Source organism: Salvelinus fontinalis, chromosome 1, assembly GCF_029448725.1.
Source record: "Salvelinus fontinalis isolate EN_2023a chromosome 1, ASM2944872v1, whole genome shotgun sequence".
In the NCBI taxonomy this organism is placed as follows: Eukaryota; Metazoa; Chordata; class Actinopteri; order Salmoniformes; family Salmonidae; genus Salvelinus; species Salvelinus fontinalis.
Genome location: NC_074665.1, coordinates 21,269,491 through 21,286,995, shown reverse-complemented (window position 1 = coordinate 21,286,995; position 17,505 = coordinate 21,269,491). Strand labels below are relative to the sequence as shown.

Below are 17,505 nucleotides of genomic sequence, written 5' to 3'. Positions count from 1 at the left end.
GTGAGAGTATGAGTGAGTGAGAGTATGCGTGAGTGAGGGGGGAGTGAGTGAGTGAGTGAGAGTATGCGTGAGTGAGAGTATGCGTGAGTGAGAGTATGCGTGAGTGAGGGGGGGGTGAGTGAGTGAGAGTATGGGTGAGTGAGTGAGAGTATGGGTGAGTGAGTGAGAGTATGGGTGAGTGAGTGAGAGTATGGGTGAGTGAGTGAGAGTATGGGTGAGTGAGTGAGAGTATGAGTGAGTGAGTGAGAGTATGAGTGAGTGAGTGAGAGTATGAGTGAGTGAGTGAGAGTATGAGTGAGTGAGTGAGTGAGAGTATGAGTGAGTGAGTGAGTGAGAGTATGATTGAGTGAGTGAGTGAGAGTATGAGTGAGTGAGTGAGAGTATGAGTGAGTGAGAGTATGAGTGAGTGAGTGAGTGAGTGAGTGAGAGTATGAGTGAGTGAGTGAGAGTATGAGTGAGTGAGTGAGAGTATGAGTGAGTGAGTGAGAGTATGAGTGAGTGAGTGAGAGTATGAGTGAGTGAGAGTATGAGTGAGTGAGAGTATGCGTGAGTGAGGGGGGAGTGAGTGAGTGAGAGTATGCGTGAGTGAGGGGGGGTGAGTGAGTGAGAGTATGGGTGAGTGAGTGAGAGTATGGGTGAGTGAGTGAGAGTATGGATGAGTGAGTGAGAGTATGGATGAGTGAGTGAGAGTATGGGTGAGTGAGTGAGAGTATGGGTGAGTGAGTGAGAGTATGGGTGAGTGAGTGAGAGTATGGGTGAGTGAGTGAGAGTATGGGTGAGTGAGTGAGAGTATGGGTGAGTGAGTGAGAGTATGGGTGAGTGAGTGAGAGTATGGGTGAGTGAGTGAGAGTATGGGTGAGTGAGTGAGAGTATGGGTGAGTGAGTGAGAGTATGGGTGAGTGAGTGAGAGTATGGGTGAGTGAGTGAGAGTATGGGTGAGTGAGTGAGAGTATGGGTGAGTGAGTGAGAGTATGCGTGAGTGAGAGTATGCGTGAGTGAGGGGGGAGTGAGTGAGTGAGAGTATGCGTGAGTGAGGGGGGGGTGAGTGAGTGAGAGTATGGGTGAGTGAGTGAGAGTATGGATGAGTGAGTGAGAGTATGGATGAGTGAGTGAGAGTATGGATGAGTGAGTGAGAGTATGGGTGAGTGAGTGAGAGTATGGGTGAGTGAGTGAGAGTATGGGTGAGTGAGTGAGAGTATGGGTGAGTGAGTGAGAGTATGGGTGAGTGAGTGAGAGTATGGGTGAGTGAGTGAGAGTATGGGTGAGTGAGTGAGAGTATGGGTGAGTGAGTGAGAGTATGGGTGAGTGAGTGAGAGTATGGGTGAGTGAGTGAGTGAGCGTATGTGTGAGTGAGTGAGTGAGCGTATGTATGAGTGAGTGAGTGAGCGTATGTGAGAGTGTGAGTGAGTGAGTGAGTGAGTGAGTGAGTGAGTGAGTGAGTGAGTGAGTGAGTGAGTGAGTGAGTGAGTGAGTGAGTGAGTGAGTGAGTGTGTGAGTGTGTGAGTGTGTGAGTGTGTGAGTGTGTGTGTGAGTGAGTGAGTGAGCGTATGTATGAGTGAGTGAGTGAGTGAGCGTATGTATGAGTGAGTGAGTGAGCGTATGTGTGAGTGAGTGAGCGTATGTGTGAGTGAGTGTGTGAGTGAGCGTATGTATGAGTGAGTGAGTGAGCGTATGTGTGAGTGAGTGAGCGTATGTGTGAGTGAGTGTGTGAGTGAGCGTATGTATGAGTGAGTGAGTGAGCGTATGTGTGAGTGAGTGAGCGTATGTGTGAGTGAGAGTATGAGTGAGTGAATGAGAGTATGAGTGAGTGAGTGAGAGTATGAGTGAGTATGTGTGAGTGAGAGTATGAGTGAGTGAGAGTATGAGTGAGTGAGAGTATGAGTGAGTGAGAGTATGAGTGAGTGAGAGTATGAGTGAGTGAGAGTATGAGTGAGTGAGAGTATGAGTGAGAGTGTGAGAGTATGAGTGAGTGAGTGAGTGAGACACAAACACCATTGTAAATACAACCCATATTTGTTTATTTATTTTCCCTTTTGTACTTTTGTACTATTTGCACATCATTACAACACTGTATATAGACATAAGACATTTGAAATGTCTTGATTATTTTGGAACTTTTGTGAGTGTAATGTTTGTTTATTTCACTTTTGTTTATGATCTGTTTCACTTGCTTTGGCAAAGTAAACACATGTTTCCCATGCCAATAAAGCCCCTTAAATTGAATGGAGAGAGAGAATAGCGACACTCAAAGTAAATAGCAACACTCCTCCTTTGTAAAGGTACATTATTTCTTCTGTTTAGTGCCTCACTTCCACTGGGAATCAAGATAAATGTAAAAAAACAAATACTTTTTTCATCACAGCATTTTGTTCCCACCACTTTTCCCAGGTTGGCTTGATGCTCCCCAATAAAAAAAACAAGATACGAAATTGGCAGTAACCAAGAAACTAAAGTTGGTTGTTGATTTTGTGATTTAAAGCTCACAACGTGATACTTACAGGCAAAAGTTTAAGGATGGTTTCTAATTGTCTCTATTAAAGGCACAGGGATGGAGATTGGTAATAAGAATGGAAACTAGGGGAGGGTGGTTGTGTGTGTGTGTGTGTGTGTGTGTGTGCGCGCAGGGGGGTGTATATGACAAGGATATGTCAGGTGAGAGGTTGGGGGAGGGAATTCTGTTTTTTAACTGCTTCTATAGGTTGTTTAAAGGCATGAAGATGTGGAACTATATTAAGGAAGGAGATAACGGGAGGTTGGGTGCTTTGAGGGAAGGGAGGGGCCGTAGTGTGTGACTGAAGAATGTACGTCAGAAGTAGGAGGGTGGAGGGCGGAAATGATTTAAAATTAAAATGTGTTAGTCACATGCTTCGTAAACAACAGGTGTGGACTAACCGTGAAATGTTTACTTACAGGCCTTTTCCCAACGATGCAGATAAAACATATAATAGAGTCTTAATAGAGAAGTCAAACACGTAATAATAGATACAATGAGTAACGAGCACTTGGCTATATGCAAGGGGTACCAGTACTGAGTCCATGTGCCGTGGTACGAGGCAATTGAGCTGGATACGTACACACAACTAGGAATAAGAAGGGTGGTTGGGGGGATTTAGGTGTAGGGATGTAGTGTTATTCAAAAAGGTGGGCAAATGCTGAATGTTTGGCTGCTGGTGGCGGGCGAGTAATGTCAACACTCAGCTAACTCCACCAATTTAGCATAACAGGCACGCGAACAATGTTTGTGTGTTTTAAGCTGCACTGCATTCCTGTCGAGGTGGCAGAGGCATGAAGGCACCCTGCACTGATGTGTTAATTAGCTGAGAGCTACAGTGGGGTCTGGAATTATTGACACCCTTGATAAAGATGAGCAAAAATGACTGTATAAAATACATCATTCAAATACTGAGCTATATTGTATGCAAAAAAAAACGATATTATTTTATACTGATGCAATTGATCAGAGAAAGAGACTTTGTTTAACAGGGGTTACATTTATTGATACCCCAGTTTTCAATACCTTTTAATATCTTACCTGCACTGAGCCCTTTTCTGTTTTATGAGTTGGAAAACACATTGAGAGGGATCTTAGACCACTCCTCCATACATAATCCTTCCAGATGGTTGATATCCTTCGTCTGCGCTTATGGACTGCCGTCTTCATTTAAAACCACATGTTTCAAGTCCGGACACTGATTTTGTGGCCAGTTAACCATTTCTTTGTGGATCTTGATGTGTGCTTGGGCTTATTGTCTTGCTGGAAGAGCCACTTGCGGCCAAGTTTCAGCTTCCTGGCAGAGGCAACCATGTTTTAGGGCTAAAATGTCCTGGTAATGGGTAAAGTTCATGATGCCCCAGGACCAGTGGAAGCAAAATAGCCCCATAACATCAAAGATCCACCACCATATTTTACAGTAGGGATGATGCATATGCATTGTTATTTCGAAGGCCAAACCAACCAATGACTATAGCACCGGTTCCAATCCAACTGCCAATTTCGTTTAGCAAACTCCAGGTGGTGCTATGGTTAGATGACATGAAAATAAAGGTCTTTGATCATGCACACCAGCGGTGGGTTTGGCCTTTGAAAGAACAATGCATATGCAGAAAATACATAAGAATTTGGTCAACATAAATACTATTTATATTTTGGCTTTGACCAAAACGCATTTAGATGCGTCTGTAAATGATGGGCAAATGAACATTCATAGATATAGTCTACTGAGAAGAGATAGGAATAGGAATGGTGGGGGGTGTAGCACTGTACATTCAGAATCATATACCTTTTAAGAGAAGGGATGACCTTAATGTATGTCAAATAGAGGCACTATGGGCTCAAGTACATCTGCCTCACCAGGCACCCATATTGGTAGGATGTGTGTATAGACCTCCTAGCTCTAAGGTGTCCTATTTGGATGACTTATGCACTGGGTTTGACCAGGCCACAGATAGCAACAGAGATGTATTTATCTTGGGTGATTTTAATATAAATTGGAAGGATCACAATAATTCGAATAGAACAAAATTGATGAGATATGCCGAGAATTGTGGTTTGAAAAAAATGGTTAAGGATACTACTAGATCATCAATTAAGTTGGGTCATCGTTCAGACACATGCATTGATCTGATTTTCTGTAATAAACCATTACAATGCTTAAAATCCAGATCAATGCCAGTGGGCTGGACAGACCATAATATTGTGACCATAACCATGAACACCAAGGTTCCAAAGAAACCCCCTAAGGATTGTGGTCAAGAGAAATTTTAAAACATTTAATCATGAGCTATTTCTAAATGATTTGGCTGCTGTACCCTGGGAGCTGATTTATCTAGAGGATGAACTAAATCACGCTACAGAATGTTTTATTGATTTGCTCACTGAGGTAATGGACCATCATGCCCCTATAAGAAAGAGTACAGTTGGGGGTGATGGATTGATGATGAACTGGGTGAGGCTTTTTCTCAAAGAATTATGGCAAAAGTCAAAATTAGCAATTGATGAACAGAATTATAGAACATTATGTAATTATGCAGTTAAATTGAATCGAAAGGAAAAAAAGTTATTTTACAACAATGCTTTTATTGATTGTAAAACTTATTCTAAAAAGGTATGGAACACAGTTAAGGGCTTACTTGGTACATCTGTCTCATCATGCCCATCTAGTGTGGAGGTTGGTACATCTATCTCATCATGCCCATCTAGTGTGGAGGTTGGTACATCTATCTCATCATGCCCATCTAGTGTGGAGGTTGACGGGAGAATAATAACAAAACCAGTTGATATTGCCAATCATTTTGCTGATTTTTTTTTCCAAAGAAAATTAATTTACTGAGCAACAATGTAAACATACAATCTTCCAAACAAGCTGTTGTCCAATGGATTGATGATCATATTATGAGCAACAAGACCTGCTCTTTTACTCTGCAAACGGTGTCCGTGGAGGAGGTGTAAAACCTATTGAAGTCATTACCTGATGGTAAATCTACAGGTTATGGTCTTATGGACAATTTTTTGCTTCGCTGTGCTGCTCCCCAGATTGCAGTTCCACTGAGATACATATTTAATTGGTCACTGGAAAAGGGGATGTTTGCAAGCATGCGAAACTGTGTCCTATTCCGAAAGACAGCAAAGAACCCATTACTCCTGCCAATAGTCGACCAATTTGTCTACTCCCTACACTCAGTAAGATATTGGACGGTATTGTGAGTAGACAAATATGGGAGAACATGGAAAAGAATGATCTGATTACAGCCAATCAGCATGCTTATCGCAAAAACCATTCCACTACCACTGCATTGGTTGACATGACTGATCAGTGGCACAATGCTATGGATAATGGCAAGTTTGTGTGTGTACTATTTTTAGATTTCAGTGCAGCATTTGATTTAGTGGATCATTAAATAATTTTGACAAAATGAATGCATTATGTTTTTAAGGAGGTAGCATTGAATTGGGTACAGTCATATCTAACTGACAGGAAACAGTCCACCTATATCAATGGTTCATTTTCTTCCCCTCATGTGTTAAACTGTGGAATACCGCAGGGCAGCTGCCTTGGGCCACTTCTTTATTTAATATATACCAACGACCTTCCCTATGCCTTAGCTGAAACTCAAGCTACTATGTTTGCAGATGATACTACAATTTATGCAGCAAGACAGTCGGTTCAACAGGTACAGCAAGCTTTACAAGGAGATTTGGAGAATATCAGGGAGTGGGTTTGCCAGAACAAACTTGTTTTAAACACCAAGAAAACCAAAGTTATGTTGGTCTGTTCCACTAGGAAAAGGCCAAAACAGCATGGGATACAATTAAGTATTGTAGGAGTACAAATTGAAAAAGTGGCAGAAACCAAACTATTGGGAGTGCACCTAGGTAACTGCTTATCATGGTTGTCTCAAATAACTAATCTATGTAAAAAAAATATTAAAACAACATGCATAATCAGAAGGATAGCTAAATATTTACCAGGAAAAATTCTTCAGCAAATAACACAAGCATTAATTGAGAGTCAGGTGAACTACTGTTCTGTGGTCAAACAACCCAAGCATTAATTGCGAGTCAGGTGAACTACTGTTCTGTGGTCAAATAACACAAGCATTAATTGAGAGTCAGGTGAACTACTGTTCTGTGGTCTGGGGAAATGCATCATCAAGTGAAGTTAGGAGGCTGCAGAATGCACAGAACAAAGTAGCAAGGATTGTTTTAAGGTGTAGATATGGTTCTTCTGTTGCAGTCATGCGCAGTGTTCTTGGTTGGTCATCAATCGACAAGATAATTGAAAAAAACATGCAAATTTTATTTCATAATATACATAATTTAAAACGGCCAAGTTCTATTCAAAACGGTATTCAGTTGGTAAGAGACAGACATTCCGTAAATACTAGGAATAGATTGTCCACCATCTATGCGTTATCCAGACAGAAAAGAGAAATAGACAAAAGAACATTTCGATTTAGAGCAATAAAGAAATTTAATAAATTAACTGAGCAAACCAGAAACCTTTCAATATATAAATTTAAACATGATTTTAAAACCATTTAAATATAATAATATAATACAACATAATACAATGTTGTGGGACTATAATAGATGAAGAATCAATATTTTTTAGATTGAGTATTTATTGGGTCATTATGTTAGTATATTATGTATGTTTGTAATAGTGTGTTATATGTGAAAATGTGTTCGTATTATAAATTGTATTTTAATGTTTAAGGACTCTTGGAAGATTAGTTCAAATGGGGACTAAAAGAGATCCAAATAAAATAAAATAATTGGACCAAATTATCAGGAAATTCACAGCTATTTTTTTTAAAGAAATGCATCAGGACCACCCTAGAAGGGTGTTGACCCCGGAATCCTTGAACCCTGACCTCACCAATATGTGACAAAAAGTTACAGTCGTCTGGACACTGTTAATCATGTTTCCCTCTCCTGTTCATATAGAAAAAAGGCAACTGTTAGCCTATTGATATGGACTTTACATAGGCTATCGGTCATTATAAACTTGGTGGTTCGAAACCTGAATGCTGGTTGGCTGACAGCCGTGGTATATCAGACCGTATACAACGGGTATGACAAAAATGTATTTTTACTGCTCTAATTAGTTTGGTAGACAGTTTATAATAGCAATAAGGCACCTCGGGGGGTTTTGTGGTTTATGGCCAATATACCATGGCTAAGGGTTGTATCCAGGCACTCCGCGTTGCGTCGTGCTTGGGACAGCCCTTAACCTGTGGTATGTTCGCCATTTGCGGCGGCAGGTAGCCTAGTGGTTAGAGCTTTGGACTAGTAACCGAAAGGTTGCAAGATCGAATCCCCGAGCTGACAAGGTAAAAATATGTTGTTCTGACCCTGAACAAGGCAGTTAACCCACTGTCCCTAGGCCGTCATTGAAAATGAGAATTTGTTCTTAACTGACTTGCCTAGTTAAATAAAGGTAAAAATAAATTCAAAGAAAATTAACTTTAACAAGGTTGAAATAATATGACTTTGTGCACATTATTAATGAATGTATTTGTAGGCTTATGGATGGCATTTTTTAACCCAACCCTGTTTTATTTATTCTGTCAACGAGTGCAGCACATTTGTTATTTATTTTCTACATTATTCTACCCATATGAACTTATTTCTTGGGGGGGCATAAGTGAACCAATATATGAGAGTGTTCAGACAGGTTTAAACAAGTTTCACCACAGGAGACATATAAAAGCCTTCTCAAGTTTTACCACGGAAGAGATATGAAAGCCTTCACGAGTTTCACCACAGAAGAGATATGAGAGCCTTCACGAGTTTCACCACAGAAGAGATATGAGAGCCTTCACGAGTTTCACCACAGAAGAGATATGAGAGCCTTCACGAGTTTCACCACAGAAGAGATATGAGAGCCTTCACGAGTTTCACCACAAGAGATATGAAAGCCTTCACAAGTTTCACCACAGAAGAGATATGAGAGCCTTCACGAGTTTCACCACGGAAGAGATATGAAAGCCTTCACAAATTTCACCACGGAAGAGATATGAGAGTGTTCACGAATTTCACCACAGAAGAGATATGAGAGCTTTCACGAATTTCACCACAGAAGACATATGAAATCCTTCGAGTTTTACCACGGAAGAGATATGAGAGCCTTCACGAGTTTCACCACGGAAGAGATATGAGAGCGTTCTCGAGTTTTGCCACAGAAGAGATATGAGAGCCTTCACGAGTTTCACCACGGAAGAGATATGAGAGCCTTCACGAGTTTCACCACGGAAGAGATATGAGAGCGTTCTCGAGTTTTGCCAAGGAGGCACCAGCGCACACGCCTTGTTCCCTCTCCAATAGCACACACTTAGGCGCGCGTGTGGGCGAAAGAGTTGCCGACAAGGTTTTCGCTTCTGCTGCAGCCTTCACTGTAAAATATAGCACATTGTTTGTGTGTGGCGGAGCCAGAGTGTGACGAAGAGGAGGAGGATTAGGAGGGTAATAACAGCCAGGCAGCCGAGCGAGGAGGCGAGGCTGATTTAGGGTCAGGAGGTCAAACTGTCTGCTTTAGTTGGAAGAGGGAGGAAGACCGGGAGGGAAGGAGGGAAGAAGACAAGGTAGGAATCGAAAAGCAAGGATGGGGGAGAGCAAACAAAATGAGGGAGAGCAGCAGTGTGTTCATGTGGGCAGTTTATTTTCCAAATGGCAAACAAGTGAGTTGTAGGATAGTGTGTAGCCTACTAAAGGAGATGATTGGAGATCAATCCTAAGTATCTCCTTTAAAAGCTACATACAGTGCCTTCAGAAAGTGTTCGTACCCCTTGACTTTTTTCAATCAATCAATCAAATGTATTAATAAAGCCTATTTTACATCAGCAAATGTCACAAAGTGTTTATACAGAAACCCAGGCTAAAACCCCTAAGAGCAAGCAATGAAGATGTAGAAGCATGGTGGCTAGGAAAAACTCCCTAAAAAGATAGGAACCTAGGAAGAAACCTAGAGAGGAATCAGGCTCTGAGGTGTGGCTTTTTTTATTCATGGGAAATTAAACAGTATATAGATTAGATAAGTATTCATCACCCTGAGTCAATAGATGTTAGAATCACCTTTGGCAGCGATTACAGCGGTGAGTCTTTCTGGGTAAGTCTCTAAGAGCCTTGCACACCTGGATTGTACAATATTTCTCGATTATTCTTTAAAAAAAATGTATCAAGCTCTGGCAAGTTGTTTGTTGATCATTGCCAGACGCCATTTTCCAGTTTTTCCATAGATTTTCAAGCTGATTTAAGTTAAAACTGTAACTAGGCCACTCAGGAACATTCCATTTGATCTTGGTAAGCAACTTTAGTCTATATTTGTTCTTGCGTTTTAGGTTCTTGTTCTGCTGAAAGGTGAATTGTTCTCCCAGTGTCGGTTGGAAAGCAGACTGAACCAGCTCTATTCTGTTTATTTTTTATCAACAAAAAAACTCCCTTCCCCTAACATGATGCACTGACCACCATTCTTGAAAATATGAAGAGTGGTACTCAGTGATGTGTTGAGTTGGATTGGCCCCATTTCAGCTGGGGCCAATCATTTCAGCTTTTCACTTTTAATTTACTTGGAAACATTTCAAAAACCCAAATTCCCCTTTGACATTATGGGGTATTGTATGTAGATGAGAGACACGAAATCTCAATTTAATCCATTTTAAATTCTGGCATTAGCACAAAATGTGGAAATAGTCAAGGGGTGTGAATACTTTCTGAAGGCCCTGTACTTAGCAAGGACCTCTCCATTCTCTTAGACTCATCTCATCTCCTTAGTAGATGAGCGTCTGCCCGTCAATAGGGAGAGATCGTTGTGGCACTCACACAGTTAGGGTTCGATCAGCCTGTAGGTGTTAGGAACAATGGTAGCAATAGAGAGATGCGGTGTAAGTGCTGAATGTACTACAGTACACGATACATCATATACACATGCGTTATTAGGCCAATGCAGCGACAGTGCCAGGGACAGTGCCAGGGACAGTGCCAGGGACAGGGACAGTGCCAGTGCCAGGGACAGTGCCAGGGACAGTGCCAGGGACAGTGCCAGGGACAGTGCCAGGGACAGTGCCAGGGACAGTGCCAGCGACAGTGCCAGCGACAGTGCCAGGGACAGTGCCAGGGACAGTGCCAGCGACAGTGCCAGCGACAGTGCCAGCGACAGTGCCAGGGACAGTGCCAGGGACAGTGCCAGGGACAGTGCCAGCGACAGTGCCAGGGACAGTGCCAGCGACAGTGCCAGGGACAGTCCCAGCGACAGTCCCAGCGACAGTGCCAGGGACAGTGCCAGGGTCAGTGCCAGCGTCAGTGCCAGCGACAGTGCCAGGGACAGTGCCAGCGACAGTGCATAACCCATAACACCAAACAGGGCAAAAGGCAAACAGCAGGTTTACTTCAATTTCTATCCGTTCCCAAAGTGGCCTGGACACAACACCCGAGTCTAACCGTTTCTATGGCGACGTGTCAATGGAAAGTGTGTCAGTGTAGTAATGAGAAGTCATTGCAACTGTTAAGCGCTTTACGTATATAAAGCGGAGGGCTGCGTGGTCCATTCTTTTTCAGTGAAGCTAGTGACGGTGGGCATTTCTATCCAGGCGGGGCGGCTCTCGTGCATGTGAAATCCGCTCAGCCGAGCTTCTCGCACGTGGGTAATGTTTGTTCACTTTGATCGCCGTCGCCCTCCACGTTTCCTCATCGCTCTGTGTCCACAAAGTGATTCATGTTAGAGCAATTAGGAAGGTTAGACCCTTTTCAGAAGTATGCACTAGTAGCCTAAACCACGGCTGAGCCAGACCCCTGATTACTTTCCTTTTACCCGGTGTAGATGGGGTGGTGGGGTCTTTGTCTCTCCGTTTCCCACTCAGTGAAGCGTACGTGCGTAGAAGAAGCTTATTTAAAAATTGATCTCGGGTGTGTGTGTGTATGTGTCTCATTGTCAAGGCACAAGGATGAGATGACAGCCACGGTAAGCCTGGAGAGATGACATGGCCTGATACAGTTTAATTTGAGGTCTGTTATAAAGGTCACTATCTACAGCAGTGATTCCCTAAATGTGGTTGAACTGTGGTCAAGTGTCTGTGTGTCGTGTGTCCCCCACCCCATTTACTTTGTAATACGTGACCCATTAGCCTGTGGAGAAAAAATATTGTTTTATGAGTCAGGGGAGTGTGTGTGTGTATATGTGTGTGCACACGGTCAAGGTCAGAATGAGAGACTCGTGTTAATATTCCCGTTGAGCACGTCCCGCTGATATGTCACTCAAAATGATTGACAGGTAAAATGGCTGTACTAGAGATTGGCAATCAAACCTCGCCAAATAGAATCCACATGGACGTTCAGCACACACACTCCTGATGAGCCCTCAGCGTCTGGAGATATGGTCATTTCCTCACAAGCAGAATCAACAATGGCAGTAGAAATTGCTCGGCCATTCCATGGATGCTAAAATTGTAAAATGTTCGCCTCATTTCAGTTTGTGACAAAGCAAGTAATGTATAGTGTAGGGAATCATTGTACAATCTGATTCTCTGTTAAATAACCAAGCTGGATTTCAAAACTGAAAGTACAAAGACACACAAGTTAAACTTCTGGAGATGGGAAGTAAATCCAGGAGGGGGAGATAAAAAAAAAGTATTGTTGCAATTCAACTAGTTTCCAAGAGTGCTGCATTTCACATGTAACCCCTTTAAAGGGTAGGTAGCATAAACGTAACATGGATTTGCATTAGTATACCCATCAATAGTCCCAATGCAAAGTTACACCTCACTCTTTTGCCTTTCAAGTTATTACATAAAAGCGAACAGAATGCCGGATTCATGGCAGAAAATGTTTTTGCGATGTGTGACGTAATATGGAGGACCTGTAATATGGAGGACCCGGCAAGCCAGCCTATAAACTATAATGTAAACTCCAACAGAAATAACTTCAAATTAAACCAAATCGGTTGCACTCACGACTACTGGTTTCAATAAAATGTTCTGCCAACTTATAAGCAAATACTTTATGTATGTATTGTTACAAATCAGTTTGGAAGGTTTCTAGCCAACTAGCCCTCTATCTAACATTAACCCTACCAGCCTGTTAATGTTACGTTAGCACTGTATGAGTCAGCCAGTTGCTATCAACACCTATCTTACAGCTACATTCATTTAAACCAAAGTTTGGAAATAAATAATGCCATCTAACCAGCTATCAAATAATGTTACTGGTACATGCAGTTATCTTGGCCAGCAACCCAGTCAGCTGAACTTAGTTATTTTAGCCTGCTAGCTAGCCTAGACTGCTAATTAGTCTAGCTATAGTGAGGTAAATCTAAAAGTAGGCAATAATCCAGAGGTGGCATTGGGCACAGGAGTTGAGGGGAAAGAGTCAACAATAAGACTACGAGGAAGGCTCCAGGCAGAGGGAAATGATCACAACAGTCAGTCAGTTGAGGGGAAAGAGGTTGAACAACTCTGGTAGCCTACTTTACGGAGATCATGCGGCCCTCAAGTGTGGGGATTCTGATTGGTTGATTTTATCATACCTCATGAATGGTGGATTTTAGCTCACCACTGCCAACACTTGGTCTGCATGGCTAGTGGCTAACGTTAGTCAACTCAAGCTATCTAACACAGAGTAGATTCTCCATATGATGTTGAGAAATTGCGCATTGTGGGTAGTTTTGAAGATATCCAGAAATAAGTAAGCTATGTTATTAAGTCTTTGACCACACTGTTTTGTTACTTTAGTGAGTAAAACGTCATGCTTCCTACCCTTTAAGTTTCAGATAAGTAAAGTGGGAATCACTTTCTACTCTCTCCGTTGGTACTTCCTCCTTAGCTTTTAATATTATTCTCTCTCGCCCTCTCGCTCGCTCTCTCCCCTCTCTCTCTCTCTCTCCCTCTCTACCGACCTACCTCTCTCCCTTAGCAACTCATAATAAAATGAATAGGCCTAAATGTACTCTGAGCTCAAATAATCTATATGTAAGGATAGAACATGGTGATCTAAGTGCTCTCATTTATCCCAGTATTTTCTTCCTAAGAGAGCATTTACACAAGGAAGGTTAGAACTTCTTGTACCTGTGTAATAGTAGCCTAAACCATGTCTGACATAGACCCCTGTATCTTGTCGTTCTACCCGGTGTAGATGTGTAAGTGGGGTCTTTGTCCCTCTGTTCCCTATTCAATGAAGTGTGTGTGTGTGCGCGTGTGTTCCTGGCTCTTCTTCCCAGTGATCAGAGAGATTAGTAGGTTAGTGATAGAATTGATTTGTTTCTACTCTAAAGGGGTTGGCTGTGGGGGTCTGGAACCCATCACTGTAATCAATCAGCCCCCTGACACACACACACTCAACCCCGTCTCCTGACCACTTCCAGTCTAATTTCAAGATGAGAGCCAGAGAAGTGGGCACCCGAGCACAGTGGAGGTCTCTTGGCAGCCACATGCAAATGCATTTCTCCGGCTCATATGCTAGGTTAACCCACGCTAATGTCCCCATATGGGAATATGGTACTCCCAGCCTTCGGAGGACCAGCCTTTCATCTGTTTCCAGTTGCTCTCTCTTTCTCATTTTTTATCTCCCCTACTCACGTAATTTATGTAATAGTAACTAATAACATTCCTGTTAGAGTAAGTCATCTTAGTTTAGCTGATTTAAAAGGACACCCACTATCTAGAGTAATCAAAAGTTGATTAGTACCACACTGGTGACGCATAGCTGCCACATTGCCTTCTGCTCGTCTGGCTCACTGCTCTGAAGACTTTATTAGTGTCGGAGGGGGGAATAGGGGAAAGAGGGATTGGTGGCTATTAGACAACAAAAATAAATGTATAGGTCCAATCAGTGGTGGAAAAAGTACTCTGTTGTCATACTTCAGTAAAAGTAAAGATACCTTAAAAGAAAATGACTCAAGTAACCCAGTAAAATACTACTTGAGTAAAGTCTAAAAGTATCTGGTTTTAAATGTACTAAAGTGCAGTGGTGGAATTAATCATTATTATTTTTAATTTAACCTTTATTTAACTAGGCAAGTCAGTTAAGAACAAATTCTTATTTACAATGATGGCCTACGGGGGAACAGTGGGTTAACTGCCTTGTTCAGGGGCAGAATGACAGATTTTTACCTTGTCAGCTCGGGGATTCGATCCAGCAACCTTTTGGTTACTGGCCCAACGCTCTAACCACTAGGCTACCTGCCACGTAAAAAGTACTCAAGTGTTATACTTGAGTAAAAGTACAAAGAACTACTGGAGTATCTTATATTAAAAAAATCAGATGGGATGAATGTTTATTTTTTATTTACTGTCAGTCAGGGACACACTCCAACATCCAGACATCATTTAAAAAGATAGTATTTGTGTTTAGTGAGTCCCCCAGATAGGGCAGTAGGGATGAAAACATGTTATATTGATAGGTGCGTGAATTGGACCATATTTCTGTCTGTATTAGAGTAAAAAGTCTATTTTCTTCAGGAATTTACAGTCGTGGCCAAAAGTTTTGAGAATGACACAAATATTAATTTTCACTAGGGGAAGTTTTGAGAATGACACAAATATTAATTTTCACAAAGTCTATTGCCTCAGTTTGTATGATGGTAATGTTATGAAGAGTGATCAGATGAATTGCAATTAATTGCAAAGTCCCTCTTTGCCATGCAAATGTACTGAATCTCAAAAAAAAAAACATTACCACTGCATTTCAGCCCTGCCACAAAAGGACTAGCTGACATCATGTCAGTGATTCTCTTGTTAACAGAGGTGTGAGTGTTGACGAGGACAAGGCTGGAGATCACTCTGAATCAACCATTTATCGGATCATCAAGAACTTCGAGAGCAGTTCAATTGTTGTGAAGAAGGCTTCAGGGCGCCCAAGAAAGTCCAGCAAGCTCCAGGACCGTCTCCTAAAGTTGATTCAGCTGTGGGATCGGGGCACCACCAGTACAGAGCTTGCTCAGGAATGGCAGCAGGCAGGTGTGAGTGCATCTGCACGCACAGTGAGGCGAAGACTTTTGGAGTATGGCCTGGTGTCAAGAAGGGCAGCAAAGACGCCACTTCTCTCCAGGAAAAATATCAGGGACAGATTGATATTCTGCAACAGGTACAGGGATTGGACTGCTGAGGACTGAGGTAAAGTCATTTTCTCTGATGAATGCCCTTTCCGATTGTTTGGGACATCAGGAAAAAAGCTTGTCCGGAGAAGACAAGGTGAGCGTTACCATCAGTCATGTGTCATGCCAACAGTAAAGCATCCTGAGACCATTCATGTGTGGGTTGCTTCTCAGCCAAGGGAGTGGGCTCACTCACAATTGTGCCTAAGAACATAGCCATGAATAAAGAATGGTACCAACACATCCTCTGAGAGCATCTTCTCCCAACCATCCAGGAACAGTTTGGTGACGAACAATGCCTTTTCCAGCATGATGGAGCACCTTGCCATAAGGCAAAAGTGATAACTAAATGGCCCGGGGAACAAAACATTGATATTTTGGGTCCATGGCCAGGAAGCTACCCAGACCTTAATCCCATTGAGAACTTGTGGTCAATCCTCAAGAGGTGGGTGGACAAACAAAACCCACAAATTCTGACCAACTCCAAGCATTGATTATGCAAGAATGGGTTGCCATCAGTCAGGATGTGGCCCAGACTCTTTGCATCAACTTCATGTAATTGTCAATAAAAGCCTTTGACACTTATGAAATGCTTGTAATTATACTTCAGTATTCCATAGTAGCATCTGACAAAAAATATCTAAAGACACTGAAGCAGCAAACTTTTTGGAAATGAATATTTGTGTCATTCTCAAAACGTTTGGCCACGGCTGTAGTGTAAAAAAAATGTAAGTAGTAAAGTACAGATTTGAAAAAAAAGTTACTTTACATCACTGGCTCAGATCCCCCTAATCTACAATATCTCTGTACTGTGGGAGTGTGTTTCGATTAGAATTGACTATTGTCTCTGTAGTATCAACACATTTAATGCAGCCATCTACCGATCAGCCATTTAATCAATGGACCCAAAGAGGCCCAGGTCAAACCGAGTTAACAGGTGGTTTTAAGAGTAAACAATTGCATCCACTTCTTTTTGTCTATTTCCATTGATATCATGTGTTATTCTGTCAATATATTCATATAGGATTGAAATGAGGGAATATTGGCATGTAACTCATTTGTAAGTTAACGTGAATTAACTCACTTTTGTACATCACGCTGGTCCGTACTATTGACCTTATTTTAGCACCCAGAAAACGTAATACTTCCAGATCAACTGTAATATCAGTACCATTGTAAAGCACAATTTCTCCCCTTTCCAACAAAATCAATGAAGATACCTTCATGATGCCCATCTCTGCATGATTCAAGAAGGCAATGAGCTCCGTCGAGTCTTTTTAAAAATGGAGGTTGGGGAAGCAAAACCTATTGCATGATAGTGAGAAGGATGTCATGTGGGGAAACAGATTTTTTTCACTCGATCTGTCCAACTTATCACCTTATCTCCTCTAAAATGTAAATGAAACACTATAAAGAGTTTATATAATGTGTCATTACATACCTATTTGAAGGTTTGTGTCGAATTTGAATCAGATTTTTAGGGCAGTGCTAAAGTGATCTTCAGAAGTTAACAGCGGCTTTTGAGAGTCATGATAGCTTGCAATGATGATGCAAAAAATGCCTAGGTCTCCCCCCTTACCCTGTCCCTTTCTTGTTTTTAAACAGTGAGAAAAGTGCTACACCTGGTGGAGAGAGGCTGCAAGACAGAATTAGTTGCTTTATGCGTGCGGTACGTTACGTCATGACACGTCACGATGTAACGTACAGCGTCGGAGGGGTCGTTTTTTTCAACTTTTCTCCAATACTATAGAGCCATCACCATGTCAATCAACGCTTGAATAGAAACGTAGTTCACACCCCAGATTTTGAGGTCAACACAGTCGCTACAGTCCCATTTAGTTTTCTTTGCAGCCTCGTTTGAATGTCACGGTTGCGCACATTTGTTCAGAATGGGGTTAGCGTACGTTAGTTAGACTTGCTT

At 42.0% G+C, this 17,505-nt stretch overlaps 1 protein-coding gene across 2 annotated transcripts in view; it reads left to right on the top strand.

The window, feature by feature from the left end:
* The window catches only part of LOC129836315 (zinc transporter ZIP11-like), a 144,499-nt gene that overhangs the window by 85,997 nt on the left and 40,997 nt on the right, over nt 1–17,505 (top strand). The gene's annotated exons all lie outside the window — the stretch shown is intronic.